General features: G+C 42.9%; 1 long non-coding RNA gene across 3 annotated transcripts in view; it reads right to left on the reverse strand.

The window, feature by feature from the left end:
* The window catches only part of LOC309605603, a 186769-nt gene that overhangs the window by 143535 nt on the left and 24236 nt on the right, over positions 1-18998 (reverse strand). For 2 of the 3 annotated variants that reach the window (XR_014231428.1, XR_014231429.1), the window contains exon 2: positions 4376-4525. This is a non-coding gene — a long non-coding RNA (uncharacterized lncRNA). Of the gene's footprint in view, positions 1-86; positions 3172-4375; positions 4526-18998 lie in introns of those variants that run through there. The other variant, XR_014231430.1, reaches the window with a different exon arrangement.

Raw genomic sequence — 18998 nt, forward strand, 5'->3', positions numbered from 1 at the left:
GAACAGGACAAAGTTGGACTTTGTCCAGTGGTTGTCCAGCTTTTGAAGTCTTTTGAAGTCTCCATAAGCTCCCTCTGTTCTAGGAGCTTATGTTCTAGTGGGGAAGCTGTAAATTAAAGCCTGGTGAAGGGATAAAGAATGGCACCGTGGGTGTGTCTGTATTAGACAGGGAGGTCAGGAAAGCCTGTGATGGGGAGTAGACACTGGATCTGAGACGTGAATGATACGAGAGTTAATCCTCTGAAAATTGGGGTAAGAGCTTCAAAGTCTTCTTCTTCAGAGATTACATAGCTCTTCAGAAATCATCCCCATCCCTGACTCCAGGACTCACTGCCTGAGACACTCATGTGTCCTTGAGTTGCTTTTTACCTATTTGTGCCTAACCAGATGGTAAGTTCTTTAAAGGCAGGATCTGTATACCACATCCTAAAAGTCAGAGGTTAATGGAGCATTAATTGCATACAAGGACCACCCAGCTAAGGCAAAATAAAGGAGAAATCATCTCACTTTGATTCTAAAAACGTGAGAATCCGAGGAAAAATTTCTTCCTTGTGATTTGAGGAAGACTGTTTTGCAGGTGTCATTCATTCCACAGTGGAGGTTTTCCTAGCAGGGGGTGAGGAAGGCAGTTAAGGCCACTCTGTCTGATTTGAATCTATAAGCAGGCAATAAACTCCTTACGACTGAGGCAGAAAATGCCACCAAAAGCTCCAAGATGGAAGGACATCTATTGTCAAACTATCTTGAAATCCTTGAGCTGAAGTCACAGTGAAAGTGTTTTCCTGAGGATGCTTCTGACTTTAAGATAATGATTCCAGGATAAATCATTTTCATGATGTAAGAAACATTTTCATGATGAGTTGCCATTGAGAATCAATGAAAAGGATACTGAAATGCATCTAGAGTTTATTGAATCAAATCTTGCTTTGTAAATAATTTTAAAGTATATAGTGTTAATATTTTTTTAAATGTAAAATGTTTTTACTTTAATGCATTTAATAAAGAGTTAGATTTTTGCCAATCAGCTAACACATATTAACTGAGTGCATCCAATCACCAAGGCTACACTGTGAGGCAGGTACAGTAGTGAAAAAACAGATAGGGCCCTGTCCCCAAGGAACTTACAGTCCAGCAGAGAAGATAGATGCTAAATAAATTAGTATCAATAATTAGAAAATTACAAGCAAGTAAAACATTGCAATAGAGAAGCACAGGGCCTACTGAAGTGTGTGGGGAAAGGGGAAGGGGGTGGTCAGAGCAAATTCCCTAAGGAAGGGACAGTTCATCTGAGACAGAAATTAACTAGTAGTACTTAGTGAAGGAAGGTAGCACAAAAGTATGTTCCAGACAGAGGACACCTCATGTACCCAAGATCACCAGTGGAGAGGAACATGGCACTGGGAAGAATAGTCAATTCAGTGGGGCTGGACTGAAAGAGGCACAGGATGGGGCTGGGAAGGCAGGAAGAGGCAAAACCAAAGCAGGCTTTGTTATAGGATTCTGGTTTTACCCTACAGACTACGGAAGGCCATTTCACTTTTGGATATTGGGGAAGCATACTAACCTCTGTAAAAACAGAATCCTATTAAGTCCCTCTTCAAGAAAGAAAAATTTGAGATGAGACAGGAATCATCTTTTAAGAAGAGAGTCAGTTTTAATTAAAGGGAAATGGAAGAAAAATCACTTGGACCTAAAAATACTTTTGTTTATCCAGGCATTATGCTGCAAATTGCTTTTCTTGGCTGATAAAAGAAGCTGGAGGATAAAGATTATTTACAACCCAGGTAGTTAAAGTATCTATTTGCTTACAAATCAGACTGAGATAGGTCCCCAACAAAACTAAACTAGATTACGCTCCACTTAAGTGACAAATTTCTTAGCTGCCATTCTAGAGAAAGAGATAAGGACTGGTTTTCTGTCAAACTGTTTTGACACCCCTGTTTTTGCCCATCTGAAATGCAAACCTTTAATGTTTGTATGTGAACATCAAGAATTGTGAAACATGTTTTAGATAATCATGGGGAGACAAACATAACTGGAAGTTGTAATAATTGGAAATTTGTAATTATTATTAGTAACTTCTGATAGAATTAAACATCAATTAGTTAAATGTTTTCTTCTTTTCTTTGTCTAAACCCCAATGTTGACCAAAATATAAAACCCAATTTACAATTTTGGGAGTTTGAAACAGTAGCTGTCAGTCTTTCTTTTGAAGCAATTAAAATAAAATTGGGAGCTTTGCTTACACTTCACTCCCTCCAGTTAACCCCATCAATGGCTGTCAGCATCACTCTTCGTCAAACCAGACTATGCCAACTTCCACACCTCTGCTTGTGTTATTGTCCCTGCCTGGAATTCCCTTCTCACTCCCAGATCCAGAGCCTGGTATGTCACACCAAATGATTAGGAAGACACTGCTATTTATTGGTAAGGAACCCATATTGCAAATTCATGTCTCTGAATTGATGAATAAACTTGTTGAAAGTTGCTACTCTAAATCCAATTGGCCACCATTTGCTGATTTCCTTCTTTATGTAGGGAACAATATCCAAGGAAGGAACAGGCTGAGAACGAACCTACAGTCAAATGACATGCCCCATAAATCAAAGTGGCGCTCACTGACCCACTTTTAATAATGCATGCGTTTTGAGCTGCCCCCTAGTGGCTGAGGTGAGAAAGCCAATGAGTTACTCTCATGCTCTCCTCCAGCCCCAGGAAGATCAAAGGCACATGCTGCAGATGACCCAGGTTATAGCCACGTTTGCAGCCAGAGTGAGGCTGCCTGGCTCACATATGAATTGAATCTGTCCACCTTGGTCTCACAGAATGCCAAGCCAAATGGCAACAATTCGGGGCATGGGTAATCAATCCCTTGGTCAATCTGATAGTATTATTAAGACTAATGCCCAAATCATTTAAGATAATAATACCTTGGCAACTCTTCAAAGTTTCTGTCTGAGAAATGGAAAGTTGGCAGCACCAAACTTGACTTACCGGAGGTAGAGGTCGAGTGGAGAACAGTAACCCTCATGCTGCAGGCAAGGGGACGAAGGCAAGGTGAGTGACCTTTGGGTTACTTCTGAGCACACAGACCTTTCAGGCATTGTTCCCAAAGCTGTATCCACAAACTGCCAATCAAAATGGCACCTTGGAAATCTTCTGGTGTTTGATCTGGGTGACCAATCACATCAGATCATTCAAGACAAGAACTTCCAAGTTTAAGGCTCCACGAGTCTTCATGGGTCCTAGTAATTCAGAATGTGTCCCACAGAGATAGACCCCCCAGGACTCCAACAGTTAGATGTCACAGTCTTTGTCATTCCAAACCACCACAGCTGTTCCTCTCCAGGCTGTCCTAATTAGCAGCATGGCACTCATTAACAGCTGCTGCCGGTTTAAATGTTCTCCCCCACGTGGACCAGGGCCTATAAAACCTCCCCAAAATACATCCTCCTGTGAAAGTGGTGCATACCTGGCAATAGATGTTTGCTGAAGATAGGCCTGACGATTTGCCCTTCCAGGATCCAAGATTCTGATCCCCACCTGCCCACCACTGCCCCAACATCCCGCCCCCAGCCAGTCAGGTGAGGCAAAGCATCCCAGAGGCACCACCACCCCACAGACTCATGGTGCTTAGCTGAGCACACAGTAGGCACACGGTGTTAGCTACCAGCAGGGCTGATATTCAGCGAATATGCACCAAGACAGCATAAAAGCTGTCAAAATGTGGGAAACTCCCATACTGGATGTTAAATACCTGCTTCCCCAATGTCCCTGTGCACCAGTGTCCACCACCACATGGTGGTGAAATACCTTCCCTCAGGACCCTGGGAACCCCCTCACTGTCCAGCATCCATCCTGATTGGCCAGTGCCGTAGATACCAGTCATTAAATTCCATATCATACCTGGCTCTCATCATCCTCGTTGTCACCGTCGTTATTTATGGACTCCCATCCTCAGAAACATTCATACCCAGGAACTCAGCTCTGCCTCCCACAGTCTCTCCCTGACTTCTTCTCCTTCTCCTTCTCCTTTTCTCCTTCTCCTTCTCCTTCTCCACAGTAGGTTCCTACCCTCGGCCCATCCTTTCAATAATGGTATTTTCTGGCTCCACACAATCCCTGAGTCATCTCACCCACAGCCTTGACTTCACTTACGCTGACTGGGGATTTGTCAACCCTCGTCGTGTGTGAGTTGTCGATTTAGCTGGACTGGACTTCTGTTTCTCACCCTCCCCTTCCCTGCATAGTTCTGGGTTAGTGTGACCACAAGAGATGTTTTACAGGAGACTTGGAAGGCAGAAGTGGAGCAGAGACAGTTTTTGTTTTACTCTCAGAAAGCCGCTGCCGGGCAGCAGGTGCTGATGCCGCTTACCCACTGGTCCCCCTCGTCCGCGTGAGGCAACAGCCAACCAGGCGGCTCCTCCAGCCTCTGTCGCGTCTCTCCCATCAGTTTCTCGCTCTGCTAGGCCAGGTGCATATTAGCTCTGTGATGAAGGAAACCAGCTTCTCCTGCACTGAAAACCTAAAAGCAATGAGAGATCAACTCAGGTTCTAGGCCAGTGTCATAGGTTCCAGCTCATCTTTGCAGATTCCCTTTAGTCTTGCGCTCCCATATCCCATCTGTCTTCCTTTCCTGACTGCCTGCCATGCAGACACAAATGTGACAGCCCTACGTAAACTGTTGACCAGCTCTCACATTGCATACTGTCAAACCCCTATAATAAATCTGTATTTGTGTCTACATCTACATCTATATGCCTCTTTATAGATAGATAGATTAAAGAGAGAGAGAGAGAGAGAGAGAGAGAGAGAGAGAGAGATCTCCTAATGGTTCTGCTTCTCTAACTGAACTTCAACTGATAACAAAAGATCCACCAGTCACCTAAGCCATAAATCAAGTATCGTCCCAATTCCTCTCTCTCCATCACTCGCAACATCTGAGCATCGACCCAGCCAATCATTCCACCTCCCAACGTCTTTTATTCTCCAAGTCCTTGGATCCTTTTTTTCTGTTCTGTTTTATGCTGGGATTTGACAATGGAACTGTTTGTTTTATAAACAGCAACGGGAAAAGCATGGTAGAAAAAGCAGAAGGGAATTCATGAGTGACTGCTACTTAAAGGCTCAACAAAGAACTATGAATGATCCAAGTGCAGGTCGGCTTGCCTTTTCATCCCCTCACACTGTGCAAACATTAAACAACCAGACATGATCCCTTGGAAGGGTAGGGCCATGGAAAGGGGGCCCACACTTGCAGGTCAGAGCCTTTCACCGCAGAGCGTTTGCTGTAACCGGTGACAAGCAATGTGCTCACTGGGGGCTTGGCGGCAGCTTAATTATTAAGAATGCCTGTTACAGAAATGTGTTTATTTATCATAAAGGCGACAGGAGTTGCTAAGCAAATTCATAAAGCAACAGCAGAAATGTTAGCCTACTTAAAAGCAAGGAGCTTAAGTACTGGCCTTTACATTCACATAATAAATATGCTCATTATACATCTTCCTCCTTCTGTAATAATGTCCTGGCATGCATCCCTAACACATCCTCCCTCTTCCCTTTCAGCATTTGTCCTGTGGGTGCTTGATTATAATGGAACTACATTTCCTTACAAATGTTCTGTTTCTCCAGCCTATCATTCATCATCCATTAATTCACAAAACATTTATTAAGTGCCTGTTGTTTGCCAGGTGCTGGGAATATGACAGCTTATTAGTATAGGATTTGTATTTGTGGAGTTGCCATTCTAATGGGGGAAGATCATCTAACAAGAAGTAATCAAATAAATAATATCATTCCATTTAGTGATAGATGCCACAAATATACAAAGTTGGATAAGGGATAGTAAGTGTGAACAGGTGGTCAGGGAAGGCCTCCTGGACAAGGTGACAACTAAGCAGAGATATGAACATTGGGAAGGAACTAACCATGTGGCCATCTGAGCAAGAGCTTCCCAAGTAGAGAGAACCTTCTCTGAGGTCAGCATTCATGTGTGACAAAATAAATGAAAAAAAAACGAGTACTGGATGTTTCTCCCTTCAGTTTCTGGAACACTCCAAGCTCTTTTCTGTCTTTATCAATTCTACTCCCCTACTGGATCACTCTTGCTCCTGTTCTCACCTGAATGACTCCTCATTTCTCAGGTCTCAATACAAATACCCCTTCTTCAGAGAAGTCTTCCCTGACTATCCAGTCTAAGGCACATCCTCCTGTGACTTTCTCTGATAACACCTGCTTTTATCTACAAAGTGTGACTGTTTGTATGTTGTATTAGTCAGACTTCTCCAGAGAAACAGAACCATCAGGAGATATATATAGATTTACCTACTTATCTATCTATATCTATAGTTAGATCTATCGCCATCTATCTATATCTCTATTATTTATATATATATAGATTTACCATAGGAATTGGCTCAAATGATAATGGGAGTTGAGAAGTCCCATGCTCTGCTGTCTGCAAGCTGGAGAACCAAAAAAGGTGGTGGTGTAATTCAGTCCAAAGACCTGAGAACTGGGGGGGTTGGGGGGGGTGTCAGGGCAAGGTGTAAGTCCCAATCCAAGACTGAAGGCCAGAGAACCAGAACTGATATCCTAAGGCAAGAAAAGATAGGTTCCAGCTCAAGCAGAGAGAGAAAATTTTGCCCCTTCTCTGACTTTTCATTCTATTCAGGCCCTTGGAGGATTGGGTGATGCCCACAATCATTGGTGAGGGTGATCTTCTGTACTCAGTCTGCTGATTCAAATGCTAATCTAGAAACACCCTCACAGACACACCCAGAAATGTGCTTTACCAGCTATTTGGGCAACACTTAGCCCAGTCAAGTTGATGCATAAAATTACTCATCACATATGTGTACTTATTTAACACATACAAAGCATTCAAATAACTGTTGAATGAATGAACCAATGGATGGATCATAAAACAGTCATCCACAGAGCATTCAAACCAGGCAGGTTGAGAATTGAGAAAAGCGTGGTGGTGGAACACAAAGGAAAAATATTTTATTGAGAAAAACGAGGATTTAAGGAAGAAGGAGAGAAAGTGGAAGGGAAGCCTGCTAAGAGAAGCCAAGCTGAGGGGCTGGGTTAGAGGGGAAGGGGGCCGAGAGCAGGCCAGGCAGGACAGTGGGCAGAAGTGGCAGAGAGAGTCTAACAGCAAAACAACAGCTGCACTGCCGGCCGTTGCCAGCAAAGGCTTCAGCACTATTCAGAGGGACAGCGTCACGCACGCCTGAGATGCAAGGCCTGAGGGGCCCACGAGGGTCACCTGCCAACTACCACATAATCCTCCCCTGCCTGGATACCTTCGGCACTGGACGGGCTCTCACTCCCAGCATCAGTTATGCATCGACCCTCACAATGTGTGTCTTTTCTTCTCTACTGAAAGCATTCCTAATCCCTTAACCATTCTTCATGGGACAATGGCCAAACCATTCACCCTCTCCACCCTCTAGTCACCCACATCCACAACAGGTTCCAATTTGTCAAGATCTCCTTTGCAGGGTGTTGCCCGAAACAGCACCCACTGCACCAGTGGTGGCTGAAGTGACCTTCTCAAAGCCTTTGAAACCAACAAACCTGCCAGCTGGCTGGAAGCCTGGGATGGCTTTGAGCCTGCCTGCTTTGACAGAAGAGGTTATAGCAGATGCTCCTGTATTTCATTGTGTGACAAATGAATGCATTGTGGGAGAAGAGGAAAATAGAACCTGGGAAAGGGCGCGAACCTTTCTGGGTGGCCCTAACAGATGGGCGTACATAATGAGATAACACAGGTTCTAATCTCAGGGCCAGCTGCTGAGGCATGACTGCTTTCTTAATGGAAAAAGAAGAAATACTCCTTGAAATGAAAAATACAAGGCAGACAAATGTGTCCAAGGAGAGCCAGAGGATTGAATGCCCCCTCAGAGCTCTTTGGGGAACCAAAAAGTTCTGGTGAAAATGCCACTGCAGGTGGAGCAGATTCCTTGTTACCTGCTCAGACTGGGTGAAAAACAGACCTTTAGTGTTCCGTGCACACCTTCCATAGGCACAGGGCACCTGCATCTCTGATTGATGTCATTTCGGACAGTTTTCTCCTTGGAGCTATTACTTCCCCAAATTTATTTGCCAGAAAAATAACTAGAGAGCTCCGGTCCCCTCCCTTCCTGGGACATTTTTTAAAATGTATCCATAAAAGTATATCTTAAAAAGGAGTTGCTCAGTTTTCAACACGTGGATAATTGATTTGTTACAACTCATAAAAGAGCATTTGTCATTTCAAAACAACCAAGAGCAAGACATGCTTCTTCCTCCTGCGCTGAGTGTGGAGACACTTGACTTATTGCTGCCATTAAATTGAAGTGTTCGGCTGATTATTTGGTATTTCAGAATTCTTTATAAATCACCGCCTTATTTTGGTGATTACAGTTTTAAGAGGAGGCGCTTGATTTATAGGCGACGTCAGGGAGGGGGAGGGAGGAAGAGGGAGGGGCCAGGAGGTGCAGCAGAGGCAAGAGGTTCAATGAAGATACAATTGGAAACATCTGTTTGATACATCACCCCCTTCTCTACAAATTGCAGCCCAGAATATGCCTACACCTGGGAGATTTTCATTACCCAAGCTTTGACAGGTAAATACAACAAGAAGGAGGTGGTGGAGGTGTGTCCATGGCTGTTTGCAGATTTGGATGTGCCAGTCCACTCAGGGTTCTGGCCCCCCTCCCCAGTTGGGGGTAGAAGAGAGTGAGGTTCTAAAGTGAAATTCATCCTACTGTGCTACGTGAACAAGCCATGAGATCTAGGTCCATGTTCATGGTGAAAACGAGAGGGCTGGCTCCAACTGGACACAGCTGGATTCTGAGATGCAACAGAGAGGAAAATGACTTCTTAGGCTTCAGTGAGTCCGTCAATCAACCGCATTTATTGGCAGCCGAAGGGAGGCGGACCACTGTAGCAGACTCTTAGGAGGGCCCCAGAAATTATCAGACATGATGCCCACCCTGGATAAACTTACAGCCTAACTGGGAAGACCCGAGTGACATGCCGATTGTCACCATCAGGTTAAAAAGTCAGTAAATATGTCATAGGCTAGCTATGTATAAGTGGCACCTGCTTCCACTCCAGCTGGAAGTTAGTGTCTGAAATTTCTTCCCAGGGAACAAAGACCTCTACTCTAGTGATGAGAGGTCAGGTTTGAGTTTCAAACACCCCAGAAGAAGGACTCGGACTGGTGAGATATGTTCAGTGCTAGATTTTTTTAATTGGAGCATGTACACATACCCAGGTGGCCAGGATGGTGAGAGAGACTAAAACTAGTGTTATAGAGAATATATCAAGAAAACGGGGTATTCTGCCTGGAAAAGAGAGGGGATATGAGAGCTCATACGTGTCTGAAAGGTTGTCATGGGAAGGAGGAAGCAGATTTATTTTGTAATCACTCCAGAGAGAAGAGCAAGTATTGCTGGTAGAAAACTGCAAAGAAGCAGATTTTAGTTCAACATAATCTAGCAATTAGAACTCTGTGGGTATAGAGAGGTGGTAGGGAGTGAGCTCTCTGCCAGGGGAGGTGTGAAAGGACAGTCTGGCTGGCCATGTTAGAGCCACTGTTCAGAGAATTGCGCATTTGGCGGGAAGTAGAGCTAGATGATATTTAAGTTCCTTGTCACTGTAAGAGAATATGATTCTGTGACTTGAATTCACTTTAAAGTGAGAATGGTTAATATATTCTTTCCAGAAAGTATATTCTATTAAAACCAGAGGAGAATTTATAAAAAGTGATGAATATGCTGATGGAATTGCATGTGCCCCTGATAGGAGAAATGGGCTTAGAAATGGATATTGACTTTGAGTGTCCTTTTCAACACTGAACTTGGTATCCTAAATTGGAGAGGCAATAACACATAAGGAGCAAGAACAAACACACTGGCATCAGCAAGTGGTTATAGGTATTGGCTCTAGCACTTAGTAGCTGTGTGGTTTTGGAAAAGTTCCTTAACCTTTCTGAGCTTCATATTTCCTCATTGGCCAAGCGAGGGGCTAATAGGGTCGCTCTCATAGAGACATTGTGAAGATTCAAGGAAATAATTTATACAAAGAATTAGCACAGTGCCCAGCTCATAGCAAGCACTCAATCATTATAAGCTATTAAGAATAGTACTGCACTTTCTTAATTTAAGATGCACAATTTTCTATATTTTAATGTTGCTGAAATCAGAACATGCCTTGTAATAGATATTCACATTGAATGTATTAATTCTCTCCCAACAGACTCAGGCATGCTTGTGCATGTGTGCATGCACGCATGCGCGCCTGCCCACACAAACACACATAGCTGTTTCTAAATGCATTGTGCACCTTGCAAATGGCAGCATCTTAGAATCAAGGTCTGTGTCCTGTGTCTATGCAGCCTTTCATGGTTACCACCCTGAATTCCCACTGGGAAAACAAAAAATAAAATCTGCTAAACCAAGCACCAGCTATACTTGTTTCTTCCATACCCTATGCAGGGATCCCATTCAGAATTTAGCAAACAATATAGGTTACCATTTACCCTGCTCTTTCTGCATGCCTGGCTGTGGTTCTGGTACTAGATGGTTGCAAGTACATCACCTCATTTAACCCTCTTGTCAACTGTGTGAGGGCAGCACATTTATCCCCATCTGGACACTGAAGCTCCCGTGTCTGAGAGGCCAGCCCAATGAATATGGCTGGTAAGTGGAGGATCTAGTTTATGAACCAGCTCTGCTTGACTTCATTGCCAAGGCTATCTCCCAGGATGCTGTAAGAAAGGTGGGAATTACAGCTCTTCTTTCACTTCCGGGTTTTTAACTCCCAGCCCAAGGCCTCATATGTGGCTTTCAACAGTGATTCCCTGGGGGCTGGGGAGAGGCATGTGGGAAAAGGGTGTGGTACAGTCTCGGTGTCCCAGCCTACATCGACCCTCCATGCAGCTCCTGAAGATGCACGTGGGTACGCGCGCGTGCACACACACACACACACACACACACAGCAGCCATCTGAGGGAATGGCCTGTGGCGAAGGTGGGCCTCACTGGAACAAGGATGCTGGTTGTTTCCCCGACGGCCTCCCAGGACAGCATTTACTTCTTCAGCAAACCTCCAGGGACTGGTCCTCAGCTTCACAGGCCTGGAAACAGGATCTTGTCAGTCCCCAGAGGACGAGGACACAAGAAGTTTGACTCAGACCAACACACACAAACGACTGGTATCTAAACCAGTTGTTAGTGTATTAATTTGCAGTGAGAGCTCCGAGTGCCAAGTGGCCTGCATGAGTGGGCCTGACTAGGCTCCGTGTCCCTGGAGACACAGCCAAGTTCCAGCACGCGGTTCCATGAGTGTGGAGTGTCAGGGCCGGGGGAAAGGAAGGTCTGATGCCTCATCCCCAAGACAGACGGCCTGCCAGGGGAGCAGATTCGGCACAGGCCTGGCCCTGCTCCCTGCCCCCGCATAAGGCCCTGGCACCTTTACCCCTTTGGCCCCTTTGTGAGGGCTCCAGAGGCTGACCAGCTCTCCTTCTCCCAAAGTCTACCTCTTCCCGGAGGTTACAGGCTCCACGTGTGGCTGCCTCTGTGAGATGCCCTTGCCAGCTCACTGCCCTTCCCCCCGCACGTACCTGGAGGCCACCCTCATCTGGAAGAGCAGGTGAGGGTCACTCAACAACCAGACTCTGCAAGACAGAGAAAGTGGGGCTCTGAGGATCTGGGCCTATTTCCCACTGCTGCTACACTGCTGGGTGAGCCCAAACTGCAAGGTCCCCTGCCCCATCCCACAAGAGTGGGTCTCTGGAATTTCATTTCCACCACCCTCAGCCTGGAAGTAAGTTCACGTGCCCCAGAACTGAGGTGTATGTAGCAGATGAGCCCTGAGGAAGGACCTCTCCAAGCCCAGTTCACAGACCCCTGCCTCCGCTGTCCCAGAGGCTCTTCTCCACCCTTGCCTCACAGTCTGCATATTCCCTGCCAGGCATCCCAACCTCCCTCCAGGCCTGAGCCCGTCCCTGAAGCTAGACACCCACCAAGATTCTGTAGCCACTCAACCACAGGGCAGATTCTGGTCCCTGGGGCTCCCCATGGCCTCCTGGTACTGCCTGAGATTCCTGAGAATGGAAGGTTTATCTGGGTAATAGTAACAAAACATTTAATAATAACAAGAATAATAATAATTGCATCTATCATACACATATCAAACATTTACCATATGCCAGGCACCCTGCTAAACACTTTACATGTGTTAGATTCTCATTTAATCCTGCGAACAACCCCAAGAGGTGGGTGTTGCCCACATCTCATGGATGAGGAAATTGAGAAGCTGAGAGTATGATCCTCAGAGCCACACAGCAGATAGGCGGCAGGGCCAGGACTTGAACCCAGACCTATCTGACTCTAGACCCATGCTTATAAGCACTACTCTATCTTGCCACCCCTCCAGCAGTGCCACCTGTCTAGTGGTGCTGCCAAGTAGTGCCATGATGGCAAGAGTAGTGGGAGGCTTTATCTCTTCCATGGTTTATTCAGAAGGGCGAAGAAGAAAACAAACGTAGCTCATGGGATAGGAGTGATGAGGGTACTATTTAGATGGGGTGATCAGAGCCCAACTCCTCCAGCACCCCCATACTTTAATATGGACTATTAAACACTTCTTAGTTCTACACATGCTGCTGTGCAAGACCAGTTTCAATCCTGTTTCAGCCAAATTGTCACCCCCTTAAGCCTTCCAACATGAAAACTCTGGAACCACCCCAATCTGATTCCACCATCATTATTCAGGGCTAGGACAACTCTTAGGTAAATCTAGCCACCCAGATGGCCTCCTGGTACCACATCTATCCTCCGTAGGACCACCTTCTGCAGCCAAGACAGCTTTAACCAGGTTGTGCCTCAGGCCCTGGCTAGCAGGCTCTCTTCCAGGCCCCGCCAACTCCCACAAACTCTGGGAGCTTTCTGCACCCAGGCTGCCTCTTGTAGACCATCCCGATTATGTATGCAAAAAGCTCCTTCCTTCCCATGTTTCACTGGCATGGCATCCCAAAAAAGAACTGCGATGAGAAAAAATAAAGCTATGGTTTTAAGATTTCTTAGCATAATTCAAAGGAAGATTATGCTAAGTATGGAGAAAAAAAATCTTTTCATCAAAGAAGCATCATTACAATTTTCCACACCATTTAAACCTCTGTGGTGCTTTAAAGCAGAGGATTTGTAAAAAAATAAATAAATAATAATAATAAGACTACCATTTTAAAAGCACACAAAACGTATCTGAGCAAATGCCTGGGAAGCTGCTGAAGATGTCTTTTAATGGGTCCTTCTCCTCTTCTAACACCAATAGGAACCGATAATCATGGTTCTCTGAATAATTAGAGGGAAAGGGGAATAGGCCAGCAAACCTTGTCCAAGGACTGTAGCGTGTATATGAGGGAAATGGGTAGGGACCATAATGAGATGATTCGAGGATGGCAGGTCTGTTCAAAAAATATATATATATATATTTTAACATCTTTATTGGAGTATAATTGCTTTACAATGTTTTGTTAGTTTCTGCTGTACAACAAAGTGAATCAGCTATATGTATACATATATCTCCATATCCCCTCCCTTTTGCATTTCCCTCCCACGCTGCCTATACCAACCCTGTAGATGGTCACAAGGCACCGAGCTGATCTCCCCGTGCGATGCAGCTGCTTCCCACTAGCTATCTATTTTACATTTGGTAGTGTATATATGTCCATGCCACTCTCTCACTTCGTCCCAGCTTACCCTTCCCCCTCCGCATGTCCTCAAGTCCATTCTCTACGTCTGTATCTTTATTCCTGTCCTGCCCCTAGGTTCTTCAGAACCGTTTTTTTTTTCTTTTTAGATTCCATATATATGCGCTAGCATACGGTATTTGTTTTTCTCTTTCTGACTTACTTTACTCTGTATGACAGACTCTAGGTCCATCCACCTCACTACAAATAACTCAATTTCGTTTCTTTTTATGGCTGAGTAATATTCCATTGTATATATGTGCCACATCTTCTTTATCCATTCATCTGTCAATGGACACTTAGGTTGCTTCCAAGTCCTGGCTATTGTAAATAGTGCTGCAATGAACATTTTGGTACATGACTGTTTTTGAACTATGGTTTTCTCAGGGTATATGCCCAGTAGGGGGATTGCTGGGCCATATGGTAGTTCAATTTTTAGTTTTTTAAGGAACCTCCATACTGTTCTCCATAGTGGTTGTATCAATTTACATTCCCACCAACAGTGCAAGAGGATTCCCTTTCTCTGCACCCTCTCCAGCATTTATTGTTTGTAGATTTTTTGATGATGGCCATTCGGACCAGTGTGAGGTGATATCTCATTGTAGTTTTGATTTCCATTTCTCTAATGATTAGTGACTTTGAGCATCCTTTCATGTGTTTGTTGGCAATCTGTATATCTTCTTTGGAGAAATGTCTATTTAGGTCTACTGCCCATTTTTGGATTCGATTGTTTGTTTTTTTGATATTGAGCTGCTTGAGCTGCTTGAGCTGCTTGTATATTTTGGAGATTAATCCTTTCTCAGTTGCTTCATTTGCAAATATTTTCTCCCATTTTGCCTTTTTGTCTTGCTTATGGTTGCCTTTGCTGTACAAAAGCTTTTAAGTTTCATTAGGTCCCATTTGTTTATTTTTGTTTTTATTTCCATTTCTCTAGGAGCTGGGTCAAAAAGGATCTTGCTGTGATTTATGTCATAGAGTGTTCTGCCTGTGTTTTCCTCTAAGAGTTTGATAGCGTCTGGCCTTACATTTAGGTCTTTAATCCATTTTCAGTTTATTTTTGTGTATGGTGTTAGGGAGTGTTCTAATTTCATTCTTTTACATGTAGCTCTCCAGTTTTCCCAGCACCACTTATTGAAGAGGCTGTCATTTCTCCATTGTATATTCTTGCCTCCTTTATCAAAGATAAGGTGACCATATGTTCGTGGGCTTATCTCTGGGTTTTCTATCCTGTTCCATTGAGCTATATATCTGTTTTTGTGCCAGTACCATGCTATCTTGATTACTGTAGATTTGTAGTATAGTCTGAAGTCAGGGATCAGGCTCCCTCCAGCTCCATTTTTCATTCTCAAGATTGCTTTGGCTATTTGGGGTCTTTTGTGTTTCCATACAAATTGTGAAATTTTTTGTTCTAGTTCTGTGAAAAATGACATTGGTAGTTTGACAGGGATTTCACTGAATCTGTAGAATGCTTTGGGTAGTACAGTCTTTTTCACAATGTTGATTCTTCACATCCAAGAACATGCTATATCTCTCCATCTGTTTGTATCATCTTTAATTTCTTTCATCAGTGTCTTATAGTTTTCTGCATACAGGTTTTTTGTCTCCCTAGGTAGGTTTATTCCTACGTATTTTATTCTTTTTGTTGCAGTGGTAAACGGGAGTGTTTCCTTAATTTCTCTTTCAGAATTTTCATCATTAGTGTATAGGAGTGCAAGAGAGTTCTGTGCATTAATTTTGTATCCTGCTACTTGACCAAATTCATTGATTAGCTCTAGTAGTTTTCTGGTAGCATCTTTAGGATTCTCTATGTATAGTATCATGTCATCTGCAAACAGTGACAACTTTACTTCTTCTTTTCCGATTTGGATTCCTTTTATTTCTTTCTCTTCTCTGATTGCTGTGGCTAAAACTTCTGAAACTATGTTGAATAATAGTGGTGAGAGTGGGCATCTTTGTCTTGTTCCTGATCATAGAGGAAACGGTTTCAGTTTTTCACCATTGAAACGATGTTGGCTGTGGGTTTGTCATATATGCCCTTTATTATGTTGAGGTAAGTCCCCTGTATGCCTACTTTCTGGAGAGTTTTTACCATAAATAGGTGTTGAATTTTGTCAAAAGCTTTTTCTGCATCTATTGAAATGATCATATGGTTTCTGTCCTTCAGTTTGTAATTATGGTTTATCACGTTGATTGATTTGCATACATTGAAGAATCCTTGCATACCTGGGATAAACCCCACTTGATCATGGTGTATAATCCTTTTAATGTACTGTTGGATTCTGTTTGCTAGTATTTTGTTGAGGATTTTTGCATCTATGTTCATCAGTGATATTGGTCTGTAGTTTTCTCTTTTTATGACATCTTTGTCTGGTTTTGGTATCAGGGTGATGGTGACCTCGTAGAATGAATTTGGGAGTGTTCTGCCCTCTCCTATATTTTGGAAGAGTTTAAGAAGGATAGGTGTTAGCTCTTCTCTAAATGTTTGATAGAATTCACCTGTGAAGCCATCTGGTCCAGGGCTTTTGTTTGTTGGAAGACTTTTAATCACAGTTTCAATTTCAGTGCTTGGGATTGGTCTGTTTATATTTTCTATTTCTTCCTGGTTCAGTCTTGGAAGTTTGTGCTTTTCTAAGAATTTGTCCATTTCTTCCAGGTTGTCCATTTTATTGGCATATAGTGGCTTGTAGTAGTCTCTCATGATTCTTTGTATTTTTGCAGTGTCAGTTGTTACTTCTTCTTCATTTCTAATTCTGTTGATTTGAGTCTTCTCCCTTTTTTTCTTGATGAGTCTGGCTAGTGGCTTATCAATTTTGTTTACCTTCTCAAAGAACCACCTTTTAGTTTTATTGATCTTTGCTATTGTTTCTTTCATTTCTTTTTCATTTATTTCTGATCTGATCTTTATGATTTCTTTCCTTCTGCTAACTTTGGGGGTTCTTTTTGTTCTTCTTTCCCTAATTGCTTTAGGTGTACGGTTAAGTTTTTTCTTTGAGATTTTTCTTATGTCTTGAGGTACGATTGTATTGCTATAAACTTCCCTCTTAGAACTGCTTTTGCTGCATCCCATAGGTTTTAGGTCGTCGTGTTTTCATTGTCATTTGTTTCTAGGCATTTTTTGATTTCCTCTTTGATTTCTTCAGTGATCTCTTGGTTATTTAGTAGTGTATTGTTTAGCCTCCATGTGTTTGTATTTTTTACAGTTTTTTACCTATAACTGATATCTAGTCTCATAGTGTTGTGGTTGGAAAAGATACTTGATACGATTTCAATTTTCTTAAATTTACCAAGGCTTGATTTGTGACCCAAGATATGATCTATCCTGGAGAATGTTCCATGAGCACTTGAGAAGAATGTGTATTCTGTTGTTTTTGGATGGAATGTCTTAAAAATATCAATTAAGTCCACCTTGTTTAATGTGTCATTTAAAGCTTGTGTTTCCTTACTTATTTTCATTTTGGATGAGCTGTCCATTGGTGAAAGTGGGGTGTTAAAGTTCCCTACTATTACTGTGTTACTGTTGATTTCCCCTTTTATGGCTGTTAGCATTTGCCTATGTATTGAGGTGCTCCTATGTTGGGTGCATAAATATTTACCATTGTTATATCTTCTTCTTGGATTGATCCCTTGATCATTATGTAGTGTCCTTCTTTGTCTCTTGTAATAGTCCTTATTTTAAAGTCTATTTTGTCTGATATGAGAATTGTTACTCCAGCTTTCTTCTGATTTCCATTTGCATAGAATATCTTTTCCCATCCCCTCACTTTCAGTCTGTATGTGTCCCTAGGGCTGAAGTGGGTCTCTTGTAGAAAACATATATATGGGCCTTGTTTTTGTATCCATCCAGCCAGTCTATGTCTTTTGGTTGGAGCATTTAATCCATTTACATTTAAGGTAGCTATCAATATATATGTTCCTATGACCATTTTCTTAATTGTTTTGGGTTTGTTATTGTAGGTCTTTTCCTTCTCTTGTGTTTCCTGCCTAGAGAACTTCCTTTAGCATTTGTTGTAAAGCTGGTTTGGTGGTGCTGAATTCTCTTAACCTTTGCCTGTCTGTAAAGATTTTAATTTCTCCATCAAATCTAAATGAGATCCTTCCTGGGTAGAGTAACCTTGGTTGTAGGTTGTTCCCTTTCATCACCTTAAATATGTCCTGCCACTCCCTTCTGGCTTGCAGAGTTTCTGCTCAAAGATCAGCTGATAACGTTATGGGGATTCCCTTGTCTGTTATTTGTTGCTTTTCCCTTGCTGCTTTCAATATTTTTTCTTTGTATTTAATTTTTGATAGTGTGATTAATACATGTCTTGGCATGGCTCTCCTTGGATTTATCCTGTATGGGACTCTCTGTGCTTCCTGGACTTGACTGATTATTTCCTTTCCCATATTAGGGAAGTTTTCAACAATAATCTCTTCAAATATTTTCCCAGTCCCTTTCTTTTTCTCTTCTTCTTCTGGGACCCCTATAATTTGAATGTTGGTGTGTTTAATGTTGTCCCAGAAGTCTCTGAGACTGTCCTCAATTCTTTTCATTCTTTTTTCTTTATTCTGCTCTGCAGTAGTTATTTCCACTATTTTATCTTCCAGGTCACTTATCCATTCTTCTGCCTCAGTTTCTCTGCTATTGATTCCTTCTAGAGAATTTTTAATTTTATTTATTGTGTTGTTCATCACTGTTTGTTTGCTCTTTAGTTCTTCTAGGTCCTTGTTAAACGTTTCTTGTATTTTCTCTATTCTATTTCCAAGATTTTGGATCATCTTTACCATCATTACTCTGAATTCTTTTTCAGGTAGACTGCCTATTTCCTCTTCATTTGTTTGGTCTGGTGGGTTTTTACCTCGTTCCTTCATCTGCTGCATATTTCTCTGTCTTCTCATTTTGTTTAACTTATTGTGTTTGGGGTCTCCTTTTTGCAGGCTGCAGGTTCGTAGTTCCCATTGCTTTTGGTGTCTGCCCCCAGTGGGGGAGGTTGGTTCAGTGGCTTGTGTAGGCTTCTTGGTGAAGGGGACTGATGCCTGTGTTCTAGTGGGTGAGGCTGGATCTTGTCTTTCTGGTGGCAGGACCAAATCTGGTGGTGTGTTTTGGGGTGTCTGTGACCTTATTATGATTTTAGGCAGCCTCTCTGCTAATGGGTGAGGTTGTGTTCCTGTCTTGGTAGTTGTTTGGCATAGGGTGTCCAGCACTGTAGCTTGCTGGTCATTGAGTGGAGCTGGGTCTTAGTGTTGAGATGGAGATCTCTGGGAGACCTTTTGCCATT

Source organism: Balaenoptera borealis, assembly GCF_965194805.1.
Source record: "Balaenoptera borealis genome assembly, chromosome: 11".
NCBI lineage: Eukaryota > Metazoa > Chordata > Mammalia > Artiodactyla > Balaenopteridae > Balaenoptera > Balaenoptera borealis.